Source organism: Callithrix jacchus, chromosome 20 (genome assembly GCF_049354715.1).
Source record: "Callithrix jacchus isolate 240 chromosome 20, calJac240_pri, whole genome shotgun sequence".
Classification (NCBI taxonomy): domain Eukaryota; kingdom Metazoa; phylum Chordata; class Mammalia; order Primates; family Cebidae; genus Callithrix; species Callithrix jacchus.
Genome location: NC_133521.1, coordinates 13,807,614 through 13,835,450, shown reverse-complemented (window position 1 = coordinate 13,835,450; position 27,837 = coordinate 13,807,614). Strand labels below are relative to the sequence as shown.

The 27,837-nt window shown below is 40.9% G+C and overlaps 2 long non-coding RNA genes across 4 annotated transcripts in view; one reads left to right on the top strand and one right to left on the bottom strand.

Annotated features, from left to right (window-relative positions):
* Nucleotides 1–2,894: 2,894 nt before the first annotated feature.
* The window catches only part of LOC108589336 (uncharacterized), a 35,540-nt gene continuing 10,597 nt past the window's right edge, over nucleotides 2,895–27,837 (top strand). Inside the window, exons 1-5 of one of the 3 annotated variants that reach the window (XR_008478126.2) lie at nucleotides 2,895–5,983; nucleotides 9,291–9,408; nucleotides 14,715–14,974; nucleotides 20,094–20,261; nucleotides 21,393–21,506. This is a non-coding gene — a long non-coding RNA (uncharacterized LOC108589336). The remainder of the gene's footprint in view (nucleotides 5,984–9,290; nucleotides 9,409–14,714; nucleotides 14,975–20,093; nucleotides 20,262–21,392; nucleotides 21,507–27,837) is intronic. The other 2 variants (XR_008478125.2, XR_008478127.2) reach the window with 2 other exon arrangements.
* LOC144580586 (uncharacterized) lies at nucleotides 23,936–24,975 on the bottom strand. The gene is made up of 2 exons (XR_013530478.1): nucleotides 24,887–24,975; nucleotides 23,936–24,044 (listed from the first exon to the last, which is right to left on the bottom strand). It is a non-coding gene; the product is annotated as an uncharacterized LOC144580586 (long non-coding RNA).

Here is a 27,837-nt window from a genome sequence, read left to right as displayed (position 1 = left end):
AAATTTCCAGTATGAATTCATTAGCTCACTCATTCATTAATCCAGAAAACATGCTGGAGAATCTGCTGTTTCCCAGGCTTCAAAAGGAACACACAGATGAAAAAGGCCTGGCCCTGGACTCTAGGGTCTTCGTTAGAGGGTGAGACAATGATTGAACTGGATGTTATGAGTGCCCTAATAGAGGCATAAATAAGACTCCATAAGGCACCACCAACAGGGGATACCCTCCTGCCATGTGAAGGGCACCATTGCCTACTTGCCCAGAGGACTTCAGTCCCAGGCTAGGGGTGGTGAAAATCCAGCTAGCTCTCTCTTGTTATGGCCACGCTTTGCAATCCTCACTGCAATGGTGATTATATCTGTTTCCCAAGGTGCAAAGTCCCATGCAAATCCCCACCATTATCAGGTATAGAACTTCCAACATTTGCTGTGCAGATTGCAAAGGAGGCCAGGGATCTGGAGCACCAATGGTAACAACAACAGTAGCCATGATGATAGCTGATGCTTATGGAGTGCTAACCGTGTTGTGTGCCTAGCACTGTGCTGAGCTGTTTTAATGCACTTTCTAATTGAAACTTCACAGCAACCCTTCGTGGAATGTGTTGTTCTACAGAAGAGAAAATCCAGGGCAGAAAAGTTAACTACTTGCCCCAGCTACGAAGTGAAACAGCCTAGATTGGACCCAGGCAGTCTTAGTTCAGTTTCTCTCCCTGGTTTATGCCATCTTTGTAAGAAAATTGAGACAGGCAACTATGTTTTTTTGTTTGTTTGCTTTTTGAGATGCAGTTTTGCTCTGTCACCAGGCTGGAGTGCAGTGGTGCGATCTTGGTTTACTGCAACCTCCGTCTCCCGGGTTCAAGCGATTCTCCTGCCTCAGCTTCCCAAGTAGCTGGGACTACAGGCGTGTGCCACCACACCTAGCTAATTTTTGTATTTTTAGTAGAGACGAGGTTTCACCATGTCAGCCAGGACGGTCTTGATCTCTTGACTTCATGATCCTCCTGCCTCGGCCTCCCAAAGTGCTGGGATTACAGGCATGAGCCACCGTGCCTGGCCCAGTCAACTATGTTTTACACATCCCTTCTGTGCTTGGCTCTTTCCTTTCAATGTCTCATCTAATCCAAATGACACCGTAGGAGGTGAATATTAGTTTTACAAATAGGACTCTTGCAAGGAAGTGACTTGCCTAAGGCTATGCAGGGCCTTGGGCATGCTTCACATTTTGACTGTTCAGCCCCAAACCAATAGAGACAAGAGAAGGGGGCTCAGGACTGCCTTCAGAACACTTACAATCTGGACAGGATTTACCCAACATGCCATTAATCCACAACACTTAGCATCCCTCCCTAGGGTCCGGATGACAAAGTGCGTTCATTTCTGTGATATCACTCTGTGCAGAGACTGGAAAACTGGGAATTGTTTCTTGACAGGTGGACACTGGGATTCCAAAAGGAGGAGGAGGTAAATAAAGGGGGTCTGGAGCCAGGCGTGCTGGCTCACACCTGTAATACCAGCACTTTGGGAGGCTGAGGCGGGTGGATCTTGAGGTTAGGAGTTCAAAACCAGTGTGGTCAAGATGGTGAAAGCTCGTCTCTACTAAAAAAATACAAAAAAATTAGCTGGGCGTCGTGGCGGGCGCCTGTAATCCCAGGTACTCAGGAGGCTGGGGCAGAGAATGGCTTGAACCTGGGTGGCAGAGGTTGCAGTGGGCCAAGATTGTGCCACTGCACTCCAGCCTGGGCGACAGAGCGAGCTTCTGTCTCAAAAATAAATAAATAAATAAATATAAAAAAATCAAAAGAGATCTGGATCCTTGCTGCTTAAAGTGTGGTCCCAGACCAGCAACACTGACCCAACCTAGGTGCTTGATTCCCTGAAGAGTGACTTATTTTCAGGGCATGGCACTCTTTCTTGGACACCAGTAATCAACTGAGCCCAACTTGTTCCTTCCCCACACATACTGTGACTCACAAAAGGAGCTCATATCAGACTGGCGGAGACCTGGGTTCTATGCAGCAATCCCTGTCACTTGCTATGTGACTTGAGGCAAGTTCTGACCCCTCTCTGGGTCTTAGTTCCCTCCTGTACGGGAAAACACTGCCCAGATAGTTGTTTTCAATCCTCAGGGCCTATTGCTATCTCTTGGGGAACGTTAGCAAATTCTGATGCCTGGGCTTACAGCCAGAAATCCTGATTTAATCGGTGTGGGGTGAGACCTAGGAACTGGTACTTTTAAATCTTCCCCAGATCATTATATTGGTTTTGGTTTTTTCGGTTGCTTGTTTTTTGAGACAGAGCAAGACTCTGTCGCCCAGGCTGGAGTGCAGCATGCGATCTCAGTTTACTGCAACCTCCGCCTCCTGGATTCAAGCGATTCTCTGCCTCAGTCTCCTGAGTAGTTTGGACTACAGGTGCACTACCATTGTAGGCTAATTTTTGTATTTTTAGTAGAGGCACGGTTTCACCATGTTGGCCAGGCTGGTCTCAAACACCTGACCTCCTGAACGGGGCAGGGGGAGGGCAAGTGATCTGCTCCTCTTGGCCTCCCAAAGTGCTGAGATTACAGCCATGAGCCACCACGCCTGGCCCCAGCTCATTACCCTTTACAGCCAGTGTTGAGAAGCTGGAAGCCAAATGGCTGGTTTTAAAAAATCTGGATGCATCAGTATTTGCTGCTCTTGAGGCTTCAGATACCCAGGCCTACCCAGACCTTCTGAGTTAGAATTTCCTTGCTGTGTGGTGGGGCTGGACATGAGTATATTTGACAAGCTCACAAGGTGATACTGACATACCAAAGCTTCAGAACTCCTGGAATCAATGGCCTCTGAGGTCTCTTTCAGCTCTGATTCTGAGTTCCTCCCAGTCAATGATTTCTTTCTTTCTCTCCACACAGGAGCTGCCAGTTGGTGGTGAGCAGAGACGTCATCAGCTTGTAAGCTGAGCTTCAGTGTCCCCTGAGAATGCAGCCAGCTGTCAACGGTGGAAGAAAGTGGTGAACTCATTTGACTTCTCTTTATCAGCTGTTCCATGTATATGATGTGCAAGAGGACTGGGGCTCTGTGTCAAGGCCAGCTGGGATGCTGAGGTTTTGTGTTAGGACCAAGGGGGAGGCTGATGGCTGTTCTTGTTTGTGCTGCTCCACACCACGGCCTAAACTAGCCACAGGCTGCTACTGCCTGGACCCCAGCCCAAACCCACTGGAATGAGAGAGATGAGTCTTAGAGTAGATGCAAATTAACTTACCCAACTTCGTCTCTCTGGGTCAGCCCCCACAGTAGGCTAGATAGATACCTTGACTGCAAGGACAATCCAGGGCTGGCGTAAGGAACCAAGAGGTAGGCTCATAGCAGGCTCTATGCTGAGCTCTGATTCTACCCTGTCTTAGTGAGGCCATCCTGGTATCTCCTTTCCTCCATGAAGTATGTGGCGATTTAATGGTAGTGAAATTTATTGTGGGTAATGGAGTGTCAAGCTCCTTATTGCTAATGGATGATTTCAAATGTGGAGAAAGATTTATTAGATAAATCAAGCATACACCTCTGAGAGAATATTACTGTGAGTGAAAACAATTATATGGTTAAACAAAGAGGAAAGAAAATTTAAATGCATCTCTAAAGGTCTCTTTAAATCAGTTTAAATGTGTGATTTTTAAAAGATGGAGAGGATTAGTTTCAGCAAATTACTCATCAATTTTTTTTTTTTTTTTTTTTGGATTCAACAGGAAACCAACAGCCCTACTTGGCTTCCATTTAAAAAAGTTATTGGTGTTTGAGGAAGAAAGGAAAAAAATTAAGGAAGTGACTTTGGTAGCCTATTGCAGTTCTCAGGTTCTAATTTCCTTGGTGTATAGTGAGCTCTCCCTGTAGCATATGGAAGGGGTCAGGGAAGCAGCAGCCAGAACCGTCATTCAGAGAGGAGGATCAGGGTATTAGATGCATCAGAGCTTTGGAGCTGGAAGCGACTTTGGAGGACATTTGGACAATTTCATCGTGCCTGTGAAGAAGCTAAGGTCCAGAGAAGAAAAGGGACTTTTCTAAGAACCCACACGTGGTAGATTGCAGAGCCAGAAGCCGGGCTTTGCCGTTGCTCTCTCCGTGCAATGGGAATAATATTTGTCTCAGGGTGTCTGGAGGAGACAAGAACCTAGGGAAAGTACTTTGGAAAGTATTCTGCTTAGTCCTGGAAGGGATGGTGTGTGGAAGAGATTGGCTGTGAGCCTCCCTGGTGGGTTCATTTTTGTGAGGGGCCTTTCCCCTACCCTTGGTCACTTCAGCAGTTCCACAGCCAGGACTGTAGCTGGCTGAGGTTCCACACCTCTCTCCCCCACCAAGCTGAGGAGAGGCACAGGCAGCCACAAGCCCCTGACATTTTCCTTGAGATGGTGACAGCTGGTAAGACTTTTGACTAAAGGAATAAAGAGCAAGCAGGCAAAAAAAAAGTTACTGTGTTAAAAGTGGTTTAAAAATGTTGTGCACCATCTGTTGGGCCACCACGGATTTTTGGGGTATGTGTAGGGGGAGAGACCTCTCCTCTCCCACTCCTGAGCTTCACCTCTTTAAGGACCAGCTATGAGAAGTTTTAGCATGTCTGCAGGCTTTGATTTCCATGTTCCTCAAACTTTCTTTCTGCTCCCTTCCCTTCGCTTCCAAAAATGCATGCTCTCATTCTGCTTCCTGAAAAGATATTTTCTTAATTGCTAATAAAATAGAGACCCTGCAAAGCCTGGCACATATAGATCAACAGGCAGGTGTTTGATGTTGGCCTTTGCTGTCTGAGCTTGGTTCTACTGGAAGGGAAATAGAACCTAAAAAAAGCAGGTATTGAAAGACACATTTTGAATGTTCTCACTCACATGTGGGAGCTACAAATTAAAACAATCGAACTCATGGAGATGGAGTAGAACGATGGTTACGAGAGGCTGGCCTGGGAAGTGGAAAGCAGGGGAAAAAGTGGGGATGATGAATGGGTGCAAACATATAGTTAGATAGAAGGAATTGGTGCCAGTATTTGATAGCACAACAGGCTGACTATAGTCAACAATAATTTATTGTGTATTTAAAAATAACTAAAAGAGTAGTATTGGAATATTCCTAACACAAATAACTGATAGATGCTTGAGGTGATGAATACCCCAATTACCCTGAAGTGATCATTACACATTGCGTGGCTACATTAAAACATCACATGCACCCCATACATATATACATCTGCTATGTACCCATAGCAATTAAAAATTTTTAAAAGAAAATACCATGGAAGCAAAATAATAAGAAAAACTAAAAACCAAAACAAGCAAACAAAACCAGGTATTTAAGCTCTACTCCACCCAGTAATATCACAATCAGGTTTCCCTTCACATCCTAACCCTTTAGACCACTTCTGCTGACATTTTTTATGAAGTTTGTCTGAGATATTTTTCAGGTTTTTTTTTCCCTTTTGTGAATAGCGTTATAAAAATATATATTCTACATAGTTACTGCTGTAGTACATGAAAATTATTAATTTTGTGTGTTGATCGACTTGATTAACTCATATTTGATTCCATTTGCTTCTTGTGGATTTTTCTGATAGATGTTTATATTGACTGCAAATACTAACAGTTTTGTCTCTTTCTTTTCAGAATTATATTTCTTATTTTCTTCTCTTGTCTTTTTCTCTTTTCTTTTTTTTTTTTTTTTTGTGTGACGGAGTTTCGCTCTTGTTATCCAGGCTGGAGTGCAATGGCGCAATCTCGGCTCACCGCAACCTCCGCCTCATGGGTTCAGGCAATTCTCCTGCCTCAGCCTCCCGAGTAGCTGGGATTACAGGCACGCGCCACCACACCCAGCTAATTTTTTGTATTTTTAGTAGAGATGGGGTTTCACCATGTTGACCAGGTTGGTCTCGATCTCTCGACCTCGTGATCCACCTGCCTCGCCCTCCCAAAGTGCTGGGATTACACGCATGAGCCACCGTGCCCGGCCTTATTCTCTTGTCTTTATGGGTAAGCTCATAGGGCAACATTGAAAACTAGTAGTAATCAGAGACATCTTTGCCTGGTTTCTGATTTTAAAGGAATTGTTTCTGATATTAACTGTGATATACACTCTGGGTCTCTGGTATACAGACATTACAAGTTGAATTTGTTAGTTTTAGTCAGAAATGGGTGTTAAATCATATTAAATTTTAGCATCAGTTGAGATCATCTGTTGGTATGATTTTACTCTAGTGAGGAACATTACTTGCTTTCTAATGTTGGACTATTACATTTTTTGCTCCTAATATCTTACTAGTTTTTACTTTCTAATACTTTAGATGGAATTTTTGTATCTTTGCTCATAAATAATATTGACTTATTTCTTTCATCTATGTTTCCTTGCCTACTTTTGGTATTAGGTTATGGTAGCCACATGGAATGAGTTAGAGTAATATTTTTTTGAGACGGAGTTTCGCTCTTGTTACCCAGGCTGGAGTGCAATGGCGCGATCTCGGTTCACTGCAACCTCCGCCTCCTGGGTTCAGGCAATTCTCCTGCCTCAGCCTCCCGAGTAGCTGGGATTACAGGCACACGTCACCATGCCCAGCTAATTTTTTGTATTTTTAGTAGAGACGGGGTCTCGATCTGTTGACCTCGTGATCCACCCGCCTCGGCCTCCCAAAGTGCTGGGATTACAGGCTTGAGCCACCTCGCCCGGCCCCGAGTTACAGTAATTTTTATCTTTTTCCATGTCTTGCATAGTATATCACATGGGATTATGGATTTTTTGAATGTTTGCTAGAACTTGACCATAAACTTTCTCATTTTGGTGCACTTTATTGGGAGTAGATCTTAAATTACAATTTCGATTTTTCTATGATTATTGGTCTTCCATGATTTTCTTCTTGAACCAATTTTTGTGATTTATTGTTTCCCAGGAAATTATTCATTCATTTAGATTTTGAAATGTTTTGGTCTAAATTCCCATTAATTTAAAATGTGCTTTGTATATTATGTCTCTTTTCTCAGTCTTAATGTTGTTTATTTTTATCACTATTACTCCCTCTATTCTCACTTTCAGTCTTGTCACAGGCTGCTCTAATTTATTGATATTTTCAAAGAAGCAACTTTTAGTTTTATTGATCTATATTATTGATTTTTTGTGTTCTAGTTAATTAGTTTTTGCTTTTTATCTTTCTTAATATCTTCCTCTAATTTCATTGAGTTTATTTTGCTTTTCTCTTTCTAACTTCTTGAATTAAAGAGCTTATTGACTTTGCTTTTACTTTTTTCCTTGTTTCTAATAATCTTATTTGAGACTATAAATTTTCATGAGTTAGGTATCTATCCCAGGTTTTTGAAATATGGCCTCTTCTTGTATTCACTTCTAAATGGTACATTTTTTCACTAATGTAGAATTTTAAAAAAATATTTGGCAGCTCAGGTGCATAGAATTGTTTAGCCATTTTTTTGTTATTAATTTCTAGATTTATTACATTTTTTTTCCCAGAAAGTAACCTGTCAGACTCCTTTCTAATGAAGTTTGTTAAGGTTTCCTTTGCGGCCTACTACGTGAATAATTTTTTTTAATGTTTCATGTATGACTGAAAATAATGAAGTCTCTTTTTCTTAACATTGATGTTCTCACTTTAAAATTATAATATGTATGTTCTTCAGGTCCTCTCTAACTGTCCCTGATCCACAGCTACTTGATCTGGTGATTTCTGAGAGTTGAATAACAAGGTCTCTTACCATAACTGTAGATTAACACTTTCTCCTTGTATATTATTCAATTTTTGCTTTGTGTATTGAAGTTAAGTTACTGGGTGCATAAAAGTTTATGGCTGAGTTATCTTCTCTATTGATGTTGTATTTTATCAACATGGAACTCCAACCCCCTACTTCCTTTCATTGTTCTTTGCCATGAGTTCTATTTTGTTTGATATTATCACAACTTGCCTTTCTTTTTCTTAGAATTTGCACAACATAGTTATTTTCATTATTTTATTTTTCACCTTTCTGTCTCATTTTGCTTTAGGTGTTTTTTAAAAGCAGCATGTATCTGGATGTTAGTTTTTAAATCTAAGATTTTCCATTTGAATAACTTTTCACTTCATTTTTTCTTCTATAATGGTTTGAAATTATTCATTCTATTTTATATTGCTAACCCATAGATTGATGCATTGAAGCATTTTAAGAGACATATTAATATTTAGAGTCAATCACTTCCTAGATCCTCCCAGCAAAAATTATTAAAAACTTATATTTCTTTCTTGCTCACTTTCTCTTATGACTCTCTTTCTTCCCCATCCTCCAGAACTGTGAGGATATAAATTTCTGTTGTTTAAACTCCCCAGTCTGTGATATTTTGCTATGGCAGCCAAAGTTGATTAATCTGTTTTGTTTCTTGGAGAAATTTTCTCTTTTTCCTTGTAAATTTTTCCAAAAATGTTTAAGTGTGAATCTTTTTATTTAACTTACTCAGCAGTTGATAGACCCTTTCAATCTAAAGACTTCCATCTTTTTTTTTCTCTCTGCCTTTTAATTATTTCTCCTCCTTAATTCCTTTTATTTCCATTTTCTGATTAAATGGATTTATATACTGTTGGATTCATTCTCCATTTCTCTTTAGTTTTTTTCTTAACTTCTATCTGTGTTTCCTTCTGTGTTCTGTTTCTGGGAAAAGTCCTTGGTTGAATCTTCCAGTTTGGTAATTTTCTCTTAGTTTTTACCTATTTTGATATTTGGCTCATATATTGATTTTTAAAAATTTCAATACTAGAGTTTGTAATTTCCAAGATATTCATCTGATGATTTTGTATGTGTGCCACATTCCCTTGCATGGGAATACTAATTCGACTTTTATTAACTATTTTCCTATTGATTCTATTAATTCTTTCCACGGGCATTTAGTTCTTCAGTTTGTTCAATTTAGTTCTTCATGTCCAGTTTAGTTCTTCGGATGGTTAAATTTGGGACTTTTCTTTCACGAGACTGATTTTCTTCAGAACCCCAACCAAGCATCCCATCAATCATCCTTGGGTGCTCCTGCTGCCTTGGACACTGGTGCTCCTCCATTTCTTGTAGCAGGTCTCTCCTTTGTGCTGTTGGGATGCAGTTTCCTTCTTCTGTCTTCTCCATCTGCCTTTCTCCTTGCCGCCATTCCTAACTTTTTCATCCACTGGGGTACCCCTTCTTTTTTTTCCCTACTGCTATGGATTTTTATTATTATATGTTGTTATATTCTTATTTATATGCTGTATTGGTTATATTGCATTTTATTTACATTATTATCATCAATGTTTATTATTGTTATTATTTCTTTTTCTCTAAGAGTTTAGGATAAGAAGGGGAATATGGAGATTGTGCCCTGGTTCACTGGTTTTATCCAACCTCCTCAACTTTGTATGTTTTGAAGACTGGTGTTTTAAACCACAGTTCCAAAGATGAGGGTGAGTAGTTTGACTAGCAGTTACCAGGGCTGGGTCTGCCCTTTGAGTCTGGCCAACAGCTGCACTGCACTCACAGTCCATAGTCCCATTAGTGGCATTTTTCCGCCGGGAATTCCCTTTGTGTTTATTTCCAATGTTAAGATGTTCTTATCCTGCTTCACCTCTGGTAGGAAAGCTTGTGAACTCAGATGGGTTTCCCATTTGCTGATCAGCCATGAATTATTAGTGCAGGAGAAGAGATGGACATAAAGAAATCAGTTGGGCATGAGGGGATGTGGTGGGCATTGTCATATGCCACCTAGATCTACTTCTAGGAATGAAGGACACATTTCCCCTTTCTCCCCTTTGGGGATTGCCTCAGATAAAAGAATGGCTCTGCCCCTGGTGGTCAGTAGCCCTCTTTCTCAGCCTTCTGCCCCAACTCAGGCAGTTCTGAAGGCTCACCTTATCTTCCGAACTCCCCATGCTTCCCTGACAATGCATTGCAGATCACTGTCTCCCTCTTCCCAATCTGCCTCTTCTTCTTCATTCCACTGGTGTTGACCCCAAGGTCAACTCCCTAATGAACCTCATACCTGCTAAACTTCATCTCAGGGTCTGCTTCCTGTGGATCCCAACCTATGATCAAGCATTTACTGAAAGTTACTACATGTAACAGAGCAAAGCACCATTGTAGCTATATTTGGCTACAGAAACCCTTCAACCTGCTCTGGGAAATGGGGAAAGGAGCTACATTTGGCCAGCCAGAAAGTATGGGGAGGCAACGGCCCCTTACACATGCATTTTGATTTACCCACCCAAATCTCATCTTCTGCAGCTTCCCCAACTCAGAAAATGGTAATACATCTGTTTAGTCAATCAAGACAAAGATCTTAGAGTCATTTCTGACCTCAGACTCTAACACCACATTAATAAATTCATCAGGGAATCTGCTCAGCTTTACCATCCAAAATCTTAAATCTGACCCTTTCTCACCACCTGGAATGCCAACCCCTGGGTCCCAGCCACCATCACCATCCCTAGCTTGGATTACAGCAATTGCCACTGTGAAAGGAAAAATAAAATCTCAGGACCCCCAACTCAGCATGTCAAGGGAAAAGTTAAACCTGGAAACCAAGTCATGCCAAAAACTTGCCTTTCCTTTTGATCCTAAATAGATAGCTACTAGATAGAAGGCCATGTTCTCCCCAGGGGGCCTCCCTCACCCTGACAATGTAAGTTAACAGCTTATCTTTATGGTTCAGGACAAGAGGAGACTAGAAATTGCACCCCTCCCTTCCACCGCCTACCCTGAGATGAATTTATATTCGACTTCTTTCTGTACTCTGTATTTACTGTATCTTATGTAAAGTGCAGATTTACTGAGCGCGAGACGAATACATAATTGACTGTTCCTCTGCCCCCTCCTTTTCATATACAACATGTGGATTCAGTGAGTGCTAATCAAAGCCTCATAAAAATGTAACCATATCCTCCCTCTTTTTTTCCCCTCCTTTCCCTGCCTGCCTATCTTTTCCCTGTTAAATACTGAAGCCCTTAAAATCCTCCTTGGAAAAAGTATGAGCCAGAGATCCTATTGTGGCTTGTGTCTCTTCATCCCAGGCATGCCCTTAACTTGGGCAAAATCAGCCTTTAAATTGATTGACATCACTTTTCTTTTTGTTTACACCACCTAATAAAGCTCTCAGCTTCCAAACTCTTAGCCCCTACAATCTATTCTCAACACAGCAGTCAAAAGGATCTTTAAAAACCAGAGTCCATTCATATGTCTCCTTGGCTCAAAGTTCTCCAATATTTCCATCTCATTTTAATCAAAACTCCAAGCCCTTCCATGGCCCCCAAGACTCTTTATGACCTGGCCCTCCCCTGCCGTCCTGCTGACCTTTCCTTCCACTACTTCCCCCTTGGTCACGCCAGTCCATGCCAAGCTGTTCCTGACCTACTTGAAGTTCTCCCTGCTGAAAATGGCCGGAAAGCTTCATGGCTCCTCCCCTCACTTCCTTCAACTTCCATTTCCAATGTCCTCTTATCTTCCTTTACCACCCAATTAGTGACACTAACCTCCTCTCCCTACGATCCTAACTTTGGCACTAAACCATGTTTATTTTTTCCCATAGCACTCATCACCATGCAATAGATTTCCTTGTTTATTTAGTATGTTTCTCCCCCAAGCAGAATGGAAGCTTTATGAGAAGTGCTTTTTCACTTTTCTATTCCTAACATCCAGAAGACTGCTCAGCACAGAGTGGATGTTAAACAAATGTTTGTCAAATAAATGAAATTTTAATTCCCTGACTGTTCCCATCTCAGATGGGAAAATTGCTTAAGCACAGATAATATTCCTCCTTCTGCCTCTTACTTGACTAATGACCTTCCATAAGCCCCTTTACCCTATAAGTCTATCAGGAAGCTGAGGGGGTGGGACAAATGGTCACTCAGTATCTCTTTTCCATCTGATCTTTTGCTGAAATTGTGATTTATTTAATGCAAACAACCTGGTGCGACATTACTGCCACCGTGTTTCTATTGCTTAAGTGAATTCCAAATGAAGCCCAGATCCAGCTTCTCTAGGATTCCTCCCCTGTGTCATCCCACCTGCAGGGAGTGGCCCCAAGTGCTTGACCTTCTTTCCATTTTAACCTTCCCATGCATTTTCTGTGTCCTGTTACTGGCTTTAGCCTCACATTGGGCAGATTGTATGTCATTGCCCTTTGCTCTGGTCAATGGGATATGAGCAGATATGAGGTCAGCAGCAGCTTGAAATAAACTTGAGTGGTGAGCTTGCCCTCTTGGGCTTCTTCCATCACAATGAGAAACATGTCTTGGCTAGCCTGGTGGGTCCAAGACGAACTGAGAGATACCTGGAGTACCTGGATCAAACTGAAGGCCAGAGCCAAACTCAGCCGAGCTCAGGTGAGATCAGCAGAGCTGCTCCAGCTAACCCATATGTGTATGAGTGGAAATAACTGAAGGTCATAAGCACTGAGTACTGGGGTGCTTTGTTATGTGGCATTATTATGGCAGGAGCTGACTAATATACCAATCTTCTGGTATATACCAAAACTCAGACTAATATACCAAAACTCAGCTCAAGGTACATACTGGTTCAGAAAACATCCCCTTAGCCCAAGGGCATGGCCTAACAGTGAGAATTTCAGGTCTGTTTCAGGTTAGTGAGATCAACTGCTTGCAAGAACTGAGAGACTACAACAGAAAGAGGGGGAAATGGGCAGCCAATATTGCGCAGTTGTGCTGTTTGATGACTCTGCAAACAGGAAGAACAAGGATCGAGAGGATTTATAGTAGGAGCTGGTAGAATGGAGCTGGGGCTGGCTTCTTTCCCATTTTTTTTCCACAAGTCTCCCCACCAGGACACAGGAGCTGCCCTTGGCCTGAAATGTGGATCGACCTACGGCTTCTGGGTATATCAGACTGGGGCAGCAGGGCACTGTTATTCTGACAGTGAACATTACACCTTCCAAATGGACATTGCAGAAATTTAGAATTGAGTCTCGTCAAAATTTCCTGATTTGCATGTTAGAAAGTCAAAGGAGAAGTTCCTTTATCTTCCTTCTAACTCGATGAAAAGATTTTTAAGGAGACTTTACTGCAATCATTGTTTTTATTGCTTAAATGAATTCCAATTGCTACTGTAAATTCCATTCATTATTTAAATAGCTTTAGCTCCCTTAAGAACCTAAGTGCCTTACAGGAAGGAAGGAGCTCTCAAATCCATGCAGGGTCGGGAACTGCTCAGGGGGCTCGAATCCTGGGGCATAGGGAGAGGGACTGCAGTGTTCATGATGGGTCTGTAGGGAGGCAGATCAAGAGCCGGACTGAGTGATAGTAGGAGCTGGGGGAATTGCTAAGATCATCTGGGCCTAGGATGCTTTCCTAACTTTCCTGATCCTAAGAATCCTCTGAATCACTTGTTAAAAACAGATCTGCAGACCCTTCCTCTGGAGATTCTATTTTAGTAGGTCTGAAAAGGAGTCCAAAATTCCATACTTTCAAGAAAGACCCCACTTGATTTTGACAAGTAGACATGTATGGAAAATACTGATCTATCAAGCTGCCTTGTTTTATAGGTGAATAAATTGAGTCCCAAGGAGGGGTCTTTTCCCAGATCACTGAGCCCCAGTTAGTGCTAGAGCTAAATCCAGGACAAGATCACTGAGACCCGAATAGCAGGTTTAGGATGCCCAATTTGCAGTTGTGCTGCTGGGACTGGAACTGGTAGTGTCGTCTGCAAGTCCCTTGAAACATTTGTTTAGCTGCTCACTTTCTGTAAGAACAGCTGAAGGCAGCGCTCCTGGAGTCAGACAGACCAGGTTCAAATGCTAACTTTACTTCTGATTCACTGAACAACCTTGTGCACATGGCTTAATTTTTCTGAGCCATTAATATGACCATTAAATCAGATAATGTACCTGCTCCTAGTAGGTGCTCAGTAAATGATTATTGCTTATGAAGCGCTAGACCCCCTTCCAAGTCAAAGAACTGGCCAGTATGAGCACATTTAATAAACAAAACAAGCCTACTATTAACCCCATTTTAAAATGAAGAAAATTGATGAAGAGAAAACTTGAGTGACTGATTCAAATCACGCATATAGCAAGTGAGAAGCAGAGGTGGATATGAACTCATGTAGTCTCTAGCCCCCTTCTTTCCCTCGAGGGCAGGGTCTGGGTCCCACTTACCACAGCATGGCCCCTGGTGCAGGCCTTTGCACACAAGTAGATATCAATAAGTACCTGATGAATGAGATTGAGATACAAAGGCAGGATGAGAAATTCACTTCAAGTGTGGCTGAGGGTGGGGTATTAGCATGGGGTAGCTGAAGAGGGCAGTAGGAGAAGCTAGGTAGAGAAGCCTGTATCCAGGGAAGATGGGTCAGAGCCTGCAGGACCAATCCCTGGGAGTTAAAGACTGGTTTCAGGCCGAACAATTAGCATTGAAATGCGCAGGAGCCTGGAAGTTTTTTGCATTGTCGCCTGCAATAAGGAAAAATCCAGACTGAACCGGGTGCTTGGATCAGAAGTGATGTAACGAGCTGGCTTTGGCCTAGTTTTTGTAAAGCAGGCGGGCCCCTGGCTCTCCCACACCCTTTTTTTCCAGAATTGGCAAGTGACAGCTACTGCCATCTAGTGGTCCGAGTGGCACTGCACAGGCATGGGAAAAAAGGTTGGTCTGCACCACAGGGATAAGAGGATGCCCTGCCTTCCGTCTCCCAAAAGATGAGGGTCCCCAGTGGTGGTAGAGAGTTTTTTCTGTTCAAGGCATGTTCTTACCTTTTACTTCATTAGATCTATTCAACAATCCAGGAGGTCGTCAGGGGCCATTGACTCCATTTTATGGTGAGGCGACAAGTCGCTAAAGAAGAGGGGTCTTGTTGAGAGTCGTATTGTCAGTTATTGATGGAACCAGGACTGGAGCCCAAGTCTTTACAATACAATTTCTTCACCCAGAAGTAATACAGAGAGTCTGTCAGGTCCTTTAAAGTCTTCTTGAACAGGAAATGGAAGATGATTAATCCTGGAGGTCTTGGTCACTTCTCTGCATGGAGGTGAGTCCCCTTCAGCTCAATGACTCGCAACTTTTCTCTGGAAAGAGAATCTTCAGGTGGGATATCTTGGCTGATAATACTCATATGGGAGGTTTCAGACAAAGATGAATACTGCCCCTCCAGCTCTTTACTATTGTCTGTAGTAAAGGCCTGGTCGTGTAGTGGTAAAGGTAGTTTGATTTAAGCATCCGGGGATTGCATCTGTTTTGAGGCCTAATGAGGGGATGGTTCATGAGTGGAGGATGTCTTTGGATGAGATAAATATATGAGTGGATATCTCTATTGGGAGAATCGTTCAGTTATCAACTTCAAGGAATCAAAGTTCTTCTGGCTTAAAGTCTGCTGTTGGGACTATATAAGAATTGAAGCCTAATTCTTCGTAGTCTGTGTATTCATAGCTTCAGTATCATTGGTGATCCTCTTACAGTATACTCAGTTAAAGCTTATTTGGTCCAGATCCCTTGTATGAAAGATGGGAAAACTGAGTCTCAGAGAGGGGGAATGACTAGGCTAACATCACACTGTGGTTAAAGCCCTTCCTCTCCAGCCTGTCTTTTCTGTTCTATGTACGCTAGTATAATAGCTGGTGCTTGGAGCCTGCACTGCTTCAAACAGATATAACTGTTTATGGCCCAGAGTGAAAATTGGTGATTATGATGAATGAGATTGAGATTTAAAGGCAGGATTGAGATTAATGTGGTGAGAATTGAGGAAGCTGACATTTACTGTGCCCCTGGGGATCTCCGTCATGCCTGAGAGAAAGGGAGAGCACATTCAAAATTAAGGCATTGCATAAGGAGCACTGGCTGTGGAGTCCTAACACCCGGGCTTTAGTCCCTGCTCTGGCAAGAGCTTGCTCTGTGTGTGACCTTGGGAGTCACTTGCTCATTCTGCTCTCTCATAGATCACTCATTCTTACAATAATCCTGATCTTCCTACTGCCCAGGGTTGATGAGAAGATCACATGGAGGGAATAGGGGAATGGGTGTGAAAGTGGTTTGTAGAAAGTCAAGTGCTACATTTATAAATGTTTTTTTCTTTAACTAAATTGAGGTAAAATTTATGTGCATTAGAAATGCACAATTCTAAAATGTTTAATTTTATGAGTTTGGAAAATTGTAATCAGCTGTGAAGCCATTATCCAAAACAAGATACAAAGTATTGACATCCCTCCAGGAAGTTCCCTTGGACTCATTTGTAGCCAACCTTCCAAGCCTGCAGGCAACCACTGTTCTGATTTCTATCACCTTTGCTTAGTTTTATGTGTTCTAGACTCGACATGAACAAACTCAGCCAATATGTACTATTATGTGCCTGGCTTCCGTTGCCCACTGTAATGTTTTTGAGATTCATCCACGTTGTTTTTTCCTTTACTGCTGCTAAATAGTATTTTATTGTATGGATATACCACTATTTATCTATTTTACTATTGAAAACATTTGAGTTATTTCCAGTTTTGATATTATGATTAAGACTGCAATTAGCATTCTCTTCCACATTTTAAGTGCACATATGAACCCATTTCTGTTGAAATAGGAGTGGAATGTCGAAGCATACAATACATGCATGTGTAACTTTAGTAGAAGCTGATGAACAGATATCCAAATGGTTATACCATTTTACATTCCCAACAGTATCACAGCAGAGTTCCCGACAGTGCATAGGTTCCACATTTTGTATTGTTAGAGTAGTCATTCTAGTGAGCATAGAACAGTATCTCATTGTAGTTAAAATTTGCACTGATGTTAAGTACCCTTTCTTATTCGCTATATCTTCCTCTGTGAAGTATCTTTTAAGTTATTTGCCCAGTTTAAAATAATTAGCTTGTCATTTTATTGTTGATTTGTAGTAATTCTTTATACGTTATACACAAGTTGTTTGTCAGATAGGAATGTGGCAAAAACCGCTCTACTATTTTTTTTCTATTCATTTTCTTAATGATGCCTTTTCATAAGCAGGGATTTAAAAAATTTAAGCTCAAGTTATCTATTGCTTTCATTATGCTTAGAGCTTTTCAATGTCCTAAGAAATTTTTGTCTAATCTAAGAATGCAAAACAATTCTTTTGTATTTTATTCTAGAAGCCTTATGGTTTTCACTTTTCTGCTGAAGTCTATGATCTGTCTTAAATTGTGTTTGTGTATGGAATGAAGATAGAGTTGAAGTTCATTTATTTCCATGTGGATAAACAATTGTTTCAGTATTTTTTGTTAAAAACATTTTCTTTTCCCCAGTGAACTGACTTAACACCTTGGAAATTTTATTTTTCAATTAAAAGGTCTAAAAATTTTTTTTATTTTAAAAATATAAGATAGTAACATTGAGTTTTGGAAGGATGTACAGTTTTATGACTTTGAATTCAGGTATAGGTTTGTGCAACCACTACCACAATCAGAATATAGAACAATTTGATCATCTCAAGAAACTAAAAAATTTAAGAACTTAAATTTTTTGATCTCAAGAAATTAAAAAAATTTAAGAACTTAAATTTTTTAATGCTATCTATGTGCCTGTCCTTTTGCTGACACCACACTATCTGGATAACTGAAGCTTTGTAGGAAATCTTACAATCAGGTAGTATACATGCACCAACTTTGTAATTCTTTTTTCAAAATCGTTTTGACTATTTTAGCTCTTTTCCATGTCCATATATATTTGAAAGTCAACTTGTCAATATTAAAAAAAAATCCTTCTGGGATTTTTATTGCATTCGTGTTAAATCTTTAGATCATTTTGGGAAGAACTGACATTTTAACTATGGTGAGTTTTGCAATCCATGAATATGGTATATCTCTCCATGTATTGAGGTCTTCTTTAACTTCTTTCATAAGCATTTTGTATAGTTTTCAGCATACAGATTTTATATAAGTATTTCATTTTTTGGAGGGGTATCGTGAATGACATTGTTTTAAAATTTTGTTTTCCAATTTTATGTTGCTTGTATATAGCAATGTGATTGATTATATGGTTTGCCTTGCAATCTTGCTAAACTCATGTATTAGTTTTAGAAGCTTTTATAGATTCCTTGGTACTTTCTGTCTAGAAAGCTATGTCATCTACAAATAGAAGGTTTTATTTCTTCTTTTCTAATCTGTATGCCTTTTGATTCTTTTCTCTGCTTATTGCAAATAGCTAGGACTTCCCATACAATATTAAAAAGAAGCAGGGAGAATTCATCCATGCCTTGCTCCCAATCTGATAAGAAAAACATTCACAATTTACTATTAAGTAGAATGTTAGCCATAGGCTTTTTACATTTGCTCTTTATCAGATGGAGGATGTTTTCTTCTATCTCAAGTTTATGGAGAGTTTTCATCATGAATTGTTGTATTTTGTCAAATCCATTTTCTGGATTACATATGATGATGTATTTTGCCTTTTAAAATTCTACTAGAGTAGATTACATTGATTGATTTTTTAAATATTGAATTAGCCTTATTTACTGCTATAAATTCCACTTGGTTGTGTGTGTCTTTTTTAAAATTTGGTTGCTATATTTTGTTGAGAAATTTTGTTTTTATGTTTATAAAGGGTATTAGTCTGCAGTTTTTTGGTTTGTCACTATTTTTGTATGTTTTTGGTATACTGGCTTCATGAAATGAGTGGGTATATGCTTCCTTCACTTCTATTTTCTGAAAGAAATTGTGTAGAATTAATGCTTTTTTCTTCTTTAAATATTTTGTAGAATTTTCCAGTAAAGGTATCTGGCCTGGAAATGACTTTTCTTTTGGAAGACTTTTAAAGATAGATTCAATTTCTTTAATATTTGTAGGACTATTTAGGTAGTTCATTCATTTCATCTTGGATGAGTTTTATTTTTTGTGGTTTTCTAAGAATTGTTCTATTTTATCTAAGTTTTTGAATTTGTATGTATTATGTTTGTAGTATTTCCTTATTATTTTTTAATGGCCACAGGATCTGTATCTCTTTCATTCCTGATATTAATAATTTGTATCTTCTCTCTTTTTTCTCTGTCAGTCTTGCTAGAAACATTTTAATTTCTTCAATTATTAAAAAAACACCTTTGGCTTGATTAAGTTTCTCTGTAGTCTTTCTGTTTCAATTTCACTGATTCTGCATTACTTTTACTGCTTTCTTTCTCCTGGTTACTTCGGTTTTGTTTTACTCTTCTTTTTCTAGTTTCTCGTGGTAGAAACTTAGATGATTGATTTGAGATCTTTTTCTTTTTTTCTTTCTTTTTTAACCAACATAAGGATTTAATATTATACATTTTCATCTAAACACTTAGTTTTAGATGCAACTTGAAAATTTTGATAGGCTGTATTTTTATTTTCATTCAGTTCATATATTTTCTCATATTTCTTGAGACTTCTTTTTTGACCTATGAATTACTTAGAAGTGTGTTGCTTAATATGTTAGCATTTAGATATTTTCCTCTTCTTTTTCTCTTATTGGTTTCCAGTTTAATTCCATTATAGTTTGAGAACATAATTTGTATACTTTCAATTATTTTAAATTGGTTAAAGTTTGTTTTATGACTCAGGATTATGATCTATCTTGGTGAATATTTAATATGCACTTGAAAAAAAAATTGTATGCTGCTTTTGTTGGATGAGGGTATTCCATAAATGTCAGTCAGGTCTTACTTGTTGATGGTGTTTTTCAGTTCATTCCTATATGAGAGTGTGAGTTCCTTTCCTACTTCTTGACCCAGAACTATAGAGTGTCTCCTAGAGCTCTCTATTCATGTTAATGACCATGTCAGGATATCAGGCCATTGGTTCTTGTAAAACAGAGGGGAAAAAAGAATTCACAACATTCAATGGTACTTTGAGTTCGGGACTTACTTCCCTATCTACCTGTTAATATTTACTATGCAGAGTCCTCAGAATGGTGCACATATTTAGCCCAGGTTTTAAAGTTGTTTTTTCTTTGGGGAACTACCTCTTAGTACTCTCAGTTCATGAGATGTGAGTGGGGTGGACCTCAACCCTCTTCCATGTGCTCTGATCTGACCAGTTAATGTATTCTATCTCAGGGCTGCAATGATTGGTTGAGGAATGAACATGTGATTCAAACTGTACAATGGTTATTTCTGAGAGTTTTGTGGGAACTAGTAGGAAACAGGATTTCTCTTCACTGGGGTTATTTACCTACAGGGATGAAATCTTGTCACAGCTTGAGAAGAGTTTGCCTGAGAGTAAAATGGCACATTGAGGAAAGTGAGCTAAGAAAGAGAAAGACAAACTCCTAATGAGCTTGCTGAAATACATAGATCCAGTCATTCCTGAAGTTAGTAGTCATCTCCCACATTCTAGACTTTTCAGGTACGTGAACAAAACAAAACAAAACAAAACAGTAACAACCCCCGCCACCAACTTCCTCTGAATTAGCCAGTATCAGTTGGTGTTAATGTATCAGTTGGTGTTAATACTACTGATATTAAGTAGTATCAGCTACTTAATATTAAAAGAGTATTAATACATATCTACATATCTTAAGTTGCCTTTCATTCTCCTTAGCTTCCTCTGTCAGATTCTAGGGACCTATTGCCCGCTTAAGCCCCAGGGCACCATCCCCTTCCTTGAGAGAGCAATTAGCTGATTTCATGGTTCTCCAAACAGAAATGGTTGTCCTTAGAGAATCTCAGCATGACAAGTGGGCAGAAAAGCTGGGTCTCAGTATGGAGCCAGAGAGCGTGTTTGCAAGTCTGCATCTGCTGGCTACATTAATGTGCAAATCAGGCTGTGGGCCAGGGTTTATTTTTAATAATTAGAAGCCCATCTTACTTTAGAAGTGTGCTGCAGCTTCCTGTGACGAAAGGGAAAAGATGGTTCATTCCTTCTTTCCCTTGCTCCATGGAATCTACATTTCTGGAAACTTGGAGATGATATAGCTTATTCACTCTTGGAACTCAGTATTCAAAAGGAGAAAATTGTGTGTAGAGAAAAAGATGACTTTTAAAGATGGGAAAGGAAAATTATCTATTTCTCTATAGCATTTGGCAAATCTGCTAAACTTCATTGGGATCCTAAACCAGGGGGTAGATATCATCTTTGGCACATAGATGAGGCAGGTGCCTGGCATGGTTGTCAAGATCATGGAATCTTTGAACTATGAGACCGTAAGCTTGTAGCCTAATATTTTTCCAATGGAGAGAAAGAGGACCCTTTTTGGAAAGGGTTCTGTCCAAGGTCAGGTGGGGAATTAACATAACAAGAAGAATTATGCTTCAGCGTGGGTTCTTTCTTCTGTGTCCCAAAGGCTCTCACCACATCCCACACCATCCAGACCTCACTTATGGCTTTCCTACATTTCCTGAAGTGCCTCTTTGCAGGGGTCCCAGGTGTGAATATAATGTGCCCACTTGGCTTGGCCATTCTCCACCTGTTTGTCACTCATCCAACTGTCAGTCCCCATCCCCATGGTTTCCTTTCTTTTTTTTTTTTTTGGCATAGTGAGTTTCACCAGGCAAAGTCTGAGGTGTGGAATGCAACCAGAAGCATGCTGCTTGCTGTGGGCAATGGAATGTGAGTGGAAGTCACATGTCACTTCGGGATGGAGGCCTTCAGGTAAGCCTGCCTTACTGCTGTATCATCAACAAGGCCTGGTGCACAATCTGTCCCTGCCCTCCAGGAGAGCTCATGGCCCAGTGAGGGAGGAAGATATGGAAGCAGTCATCATGTAGGGTGATTGGGGTTATGTCAATGCTGTGTCTCGGCAGGAGGGGGCAATGAAGGGTGTAGTCAGCTCTGCTGGAGGCAGGGGTTAGAGACGCCTTTACTAAAATGCACAGATCTTTAGTTGGGTCTTGAAGGACATGTTATGTTTTCCTTTCTTGTGGTATTTGTCTTACTCTGCTCTTTGTAATAGTGTCATGTATCTGCCCGGTCTCGTGCAGGCCATTTGCTGCTGTACTTAACAGCTGTGTGCCTCAGTTTCCTTGTCTATCAAGGAATTATAATTATAATGCTTCCTCATTAGAGTTGTCTTCAGGAATAAATTGTTTAATATGTATGGATATATATGAAGCATATGAGATGATGCCTTACACATGGTAATCAATCAGTAAATGTTACAGTACAATACTTTACATTTAATGGATGCTTAAAAAATGTTTTCCTCCTTAAAGGGCTCCTCAGCTTTAGGTGACCTCTGTCACCTAAAATAAAAACTATTTTGGCTGTTGGAAGTCTCTAGCAACCTAATATATACTCTCAAAAAGGCATCCCTCCACTGAATTAGCTAATTCTCTCATCTGGATTGGTATCACTTAATGATTAGCAGGGATTAGAGGAGCACCTACTACTAAAAGTCAGGGAGACACAAAAAATGTTAGGACTAAGAACTGGCCCTCAGACTTAGGGGCCAGCTGGGGAAACCCAGTGTATGCTTGGGTCCAATAAAAAAGATACACCATAGGATGACCCTGCTTTCCAGCTTGTAGGTGCTTCGATAAAAAGAGCATCATGGCCAGAAGGGTGTGGGAGGGGAATTATCTGACTGTGCAGAGATCCTAGAGGATTCTCAAATGGATTTTCCAGAAAGTGCTTCATACAAACACACACAGGAGGAGACGATGTGGGATTGCAGAGCTGCAAAGATGGCATTGTGCAAGGCAAACCCCAGGTCTCTCCATGAATTCTTTGTCTTCCATTAATTCTCTGAGACATGGAAAGTAGATTTCTAGGTATCATGGGAAATTAGGCATGCTGCTGAGGGTGGTCTGAAAATAACAGCATGCTTACTGGAGTGCTGGGAAGACTGGAGGTGACAGAGGCTTCAAGGAAGAGTGACAACTGAAGCACCACATCAGAGAATGCTGAACTGAAGTCAGGAGGAAGGCAGGCCTAAGAACATGGGCTCATGGGCTCCCTACTTTGGTGACCGTGAAAGACCCATTTACAGATTGGAATTTTGGCAGCAATGGAAATGTCAGATTTGTGTGTCATCTCTTTGACTCAATGTTTTTATATGTTGCTTCCTGTTTATTAACTTCTATTTCTTATAACTTTGTGATGAGACAGTTGGAAGGCATGCCTATCTCTCATATTGTATACATTGCCAGAAGGGCTAGATGGAGTACGCATGGAAGAAAGAATATGCCAATAAAAGCATTGATCAATGAAACATCATCAGAAGAGTTCATGGAAGAATGCACTGGCAAAGAAATTACACATAGACATCTACCCAGAGAGACTCTGAGGTTGACTATAAGTAAAGTTTAAAAATGATGTAGAACTCCGAGGGAAAAGGAGTTTGGTGGAAGACTTCGAGGAAGATGTGTCTTTACTTTACTGGGCCTTGGAGGATGGCTTGACTTTCGATATATGGAAGGAGAAGAAATGGTATTCTAAGATGAATGATGATTAATTTTCATGTATCAACTCGACTGGGCCATGGGGTGCCCAGATACTTCAAGGAATAGTCATCTAATTAATGCCCCTACTCCTACCTTTGTATCCCCTAAATTCATTCTTCACAAAACAGCCAGATCAAAGTTCTTTAGTGGCTACTTTTTGCACTTATCTGAGTTGCTGTGCATATGGCTCCTGCCTTCCTCTTGAACCTCATCGCATCAGCCCCCAGCTCACTGAGCCTTTTTTACTCTGCCTCAGACTCAACAAGCTCTTTCTTTTCAGGCTATTTGCTAGTGCATTTCCTCTGCTGGGTTGGTCTCATGGCTGGCTCCTTTCTATACTTCAGGTCTCAGCCTAGATCTCATCTGTTCAGAGAGGGCTCGCTGATGACTCCATCCAGTGTGGCCCATTCTCCCCTCCCCATTATTTTCTGTCATTACACACTATTTATTTTAAACACTAACAATAATTTATAATTTAATGAATGAACAAATGAACTAACTAATTAACTAACATATTTACTCTCTGTCTCACCCACTGGAAAGTAAACTCCACAAGAAGAGAGACCTCTATTCATCATTGTATCACCAGTGTCTTAGTCTATTTTCCGTTGTTATAACTGAATACCTGAGACTGGGTCATTTATTAAAAAAACAAATTTATTTCTTTCAGTTTTGGAGGCTGGGAATTTCAAAATCAAGGGGTTGCATCTGGTGAGGGCCTTCTTGCTGGTGGAGACTCTGCAGAGTCCTGAGATGGCACAGGGCACCACATGGATAGGAATTACATGAAAGAGAACGAAACTGGCTTTTATAATAGACACACTCTTGCGATAACCAACCCACTCCTGTAATAATCCACCAATCAATTTCATCTATTAATCCTTGAGTGGATTAATCCATTTATGAAGGCATAGCCCTCATGACCCAATCACCTCTTAAAAGTTCTACCTCTTCATAATGTGACATTGGTGATTGGGTTTCAACATGAGTTTCAGAGGGGGCAAACATTCACCATGGCAGCCAGTGTCTGGTATGCATTTAACACATGGTAGATACTTCATAAGCATCACATGATTCATCATGAGAGGTACAGCAGTGCCCAAGGCGAGGTCTCTCTCCTCAGGAATCTCATGGTTGAGTAGTGAGAGGCCAGGAGTCACGGTGCAGTGGGCTTGCAACCCAGTCTAACCTAATTTGAGGGAAGGTTGGAAGAGCTTCCTGGAAAAGGGGATGCATGAGGCAGGCCTCAAAAGGACTGAGGGCTGTTAGTTAGCCTGATAAATTAAGAGAAGGGTCTTTTAAAAAGTAGAAGTGCCATGCATAAAGGATCAGAGGGGTGAAAATAGGGTTAAGGCCAGTCCAGAATGACAGCAATGTGGGATATGAATTGCAACAGTAAGAGATGGGGAGGAGACAGAGCAAGGGCCAGATCACCCAAGACCTGTCATGTCACTCTAAGAAGATTGCACTTGACCTCGCATCAGTAGGTTGTCATTGACTGACTTCAGGTGTTTTGTAGCAGAGCAGACTTAGGCTAATTCCTTCTGGGTATCATGGTGAGGTGGAGGACCTTTGGTTAAAGGATCTTACCTCTGTTCTTCGTTAACTGCATAGATTTCTCTTCTCCATGGTTCTCAGCTCCATTACTGTCTAATAGACTGCAGAAGACTGTAGAAAGGGAATGAGAAGGAAGAATATTTATAGTAGGGAACTTTGGATATTGGACGTAATTCCTGGGATGAAGAGAGAGTAGCAGAGGGTGGAGTGGAAAAAGCACTGTAATAGGAGTCAAGAACCCTGGTTCTGTCACTAGGCCTCTTACTATATAGCTTCGGATAACTAATTTCGTCTCCCTGGGCCTTGATTTCTCCATATGGAAATGGGGCTTTGGGCTTAATGTGGTAATTCACCAAAAATGCCCGACCTTACAGAATCATACTGGTGATGTGATTTCAGGCACCATGATCCTGAAGTAGAATGTATTTTGTTTGTCTGACTTAAGTCATATTCTATAAGTGGCTCTTATGCATCTCCTCTATTCCCCTTCTCAAGGGAACAGACCTAGTGTGTGTCTATGTATCAGTACTTTTATAGGCACTGGAGATAAAACAAAGACAGGCCCAGTTTCTCTATTTTCATGAAGTCTACAGTTTAGCACTGGAAAACTTATTTTTTAAAAAAATCACACAAACAATGTAAAATTACAGCTGTGATTAGAACCACAGAAGTAGCACACAGCATGAAGAGAACCATTCAAAAGGAAGTCAGAAAAGCCTGTGACAGTTCTGGAGGCTGGGAAGTCCAAAATCAGGGCGCTGCATCTGGTGAGGGCCTTCTAGCTGGTGGGGACTCTCTGCAGAGTCCCAAGGTGGCATAGGGCATCACATGGCTAAGGAGTGCAAAAAACAGAACCAAACTGGCTTTTATAATAGACCCTCTCTTGTGATAACTCCTTGCAGTAGTGACACTTGGGGGAAATCTGAAGGGTGAGTCAGAGATAACTGGGCAGAGAGGGGAAGATAGCAAGTGCCAGGCAGAGGGAACAGCATATTCAGAGAGACAGGGCAAAGGCTGGTGTGGCTGGAGCAGAGAGAGGAGCCTGGCGAAGGATGAAGCTGGACAGGGCACTATAGAAAATACTGCATGGGCAGAGCCTAGGGAATCAAGTTGGTCAGATATTGGTCCTTTAGTTGCTGAATTGTGGGGGTTTCTGACGGTCCTGCAAGAGGAGGGAGGATGTCAGGGGACATTTGGTGTAGGTGTGCTTGAGATGAGGAAGTGTTTTCAATATTCTGACAATCCTTATGGCTACATGGATGTGTTCCATCTGACCATTAGTGATTGGAACAGAGGTGGACAGAGACCCAACCAACCATGAGGACCTAGACAACATAGGGTTTTGCCCATATCTTGACAATATCGGGGAGCCACTGATGGGGCCAAGGAGGATGGTGAGGGGACCACAACTGGATTTTACAGAACTGAAATTAAGGTCAGGAGAGCAAGGTTCTCATTGCAGCCTCAGAACTGAAGTGGGGGCCAAACATCAGTATTTAAGATAGACAGCATATTTCTGTGATATTTTAGAAAATTTCAAAGTAATGCAGAAAAAATTCAATTGTGGGCAAAATATCAACATTTTCAATAAAGACAGCATTTAATCCTACACTTTCATGACTCAGCCTCACTTTCTTCAACCCAATCTACGCCCTGTCGGATTCTGTCTTCATGTAAATTTTTGCTATTTTGTTCATCATGAACATATTTTGCATTCATTTAATAATAGTGTATGAAAATAGTATTTATCTTGATTGCTGAGTATTTAGGGTGGCTCCATAAATTTTGGGTCTGGCCCTAATTTGGAAGCACTCTAATTTTGAAGTGATGACTTGGGTCTGTGGATGTGGAGGCTCAGAGGGGCCAGTGTGGTTGTAGGGAGTCACGGGGATGGGGTGCACATGAGAGATGCGACCAGATTGTCTGAATGTGGCAGGGGGTGATATATGGACAGGCATGATGCATGCCCCTCTTCTTGGGATTCTGAGGAGGGGATGTAAGGGGGATGCTTTGTGTGACTGCCAGCCAGGCTTGTGAGCCAAGTGCTCATCTCCCTTCGCGAGGCTGTTGGGGAGTCATTTTCCCAGGAGAGTGGGAAGCATCTGCAGGCTGCGGCTGGAAAGGACCAGATGTCCAGATGGACTGGACATCCATCTAGGGCCTTGGACGCAGGCTAAAAGACCTTCCCATGATGTGAGATCAGAGTCACATGAGACCTCTGAGTCCTGGGGACACAGATAGGGTTGCCAAGACAAGGTCAGGTCAGAAGCATATCAGAAAGCAGGGGATGAGGAAAGGCTTTGAAGAGGGCTAATGATTGACAGCAGAATCAACAGCCAACACCATAGACATCCCAACTGGTTTGGCTTACCAAACTCTGACTGAAAAAAGTTGAGGAAACTTTACATGGGTGTCAGAACTGTTGCACCCAGATCAGCTATAGGCAAGAGCAGAGTCTCAATGGAAATTTTATTTTATTTCTTAAAAATTGATGTTTACTTCTTATTAAGATGAAGGTTGGGCATCTTTTAAACAAATTTCAATAGCTTTAGGGGTACAAGTGGTTTTTGGTTACATGAATGAACGTACAGTGATGAAGTCTGGGTTTTTAGTGTACCTGTCACCCAAACTGGTACATTAGACACAATGGGGGATTTCTTTTTCCCTTATCCCCCTCCCACCCTTCCACCTTCATGGCTTTTTACCAGTACAATCCCAAAGACAACGTACCATCAAAGCAATAGCTACCAAGAGGTGGATGTGGTTGAGTCGAAACAAAAGCAGACTGGTCAAGAGCAAAGGTCATGGCAACAGGTTTTTGGGCTTCTCACAGCAGTTTGCATGTTGACTTTCTTGAAAGCCAAAGAATAATCTACTTATTATGGTAATGTTTAGAGAAAGCTAAAGCTTTAGCAAAAATGCTCAGAAGAGCTTCACCAGAGAGTCCTTCTCCAGCATGACAACGTTACTGCTCATTTCTCTCA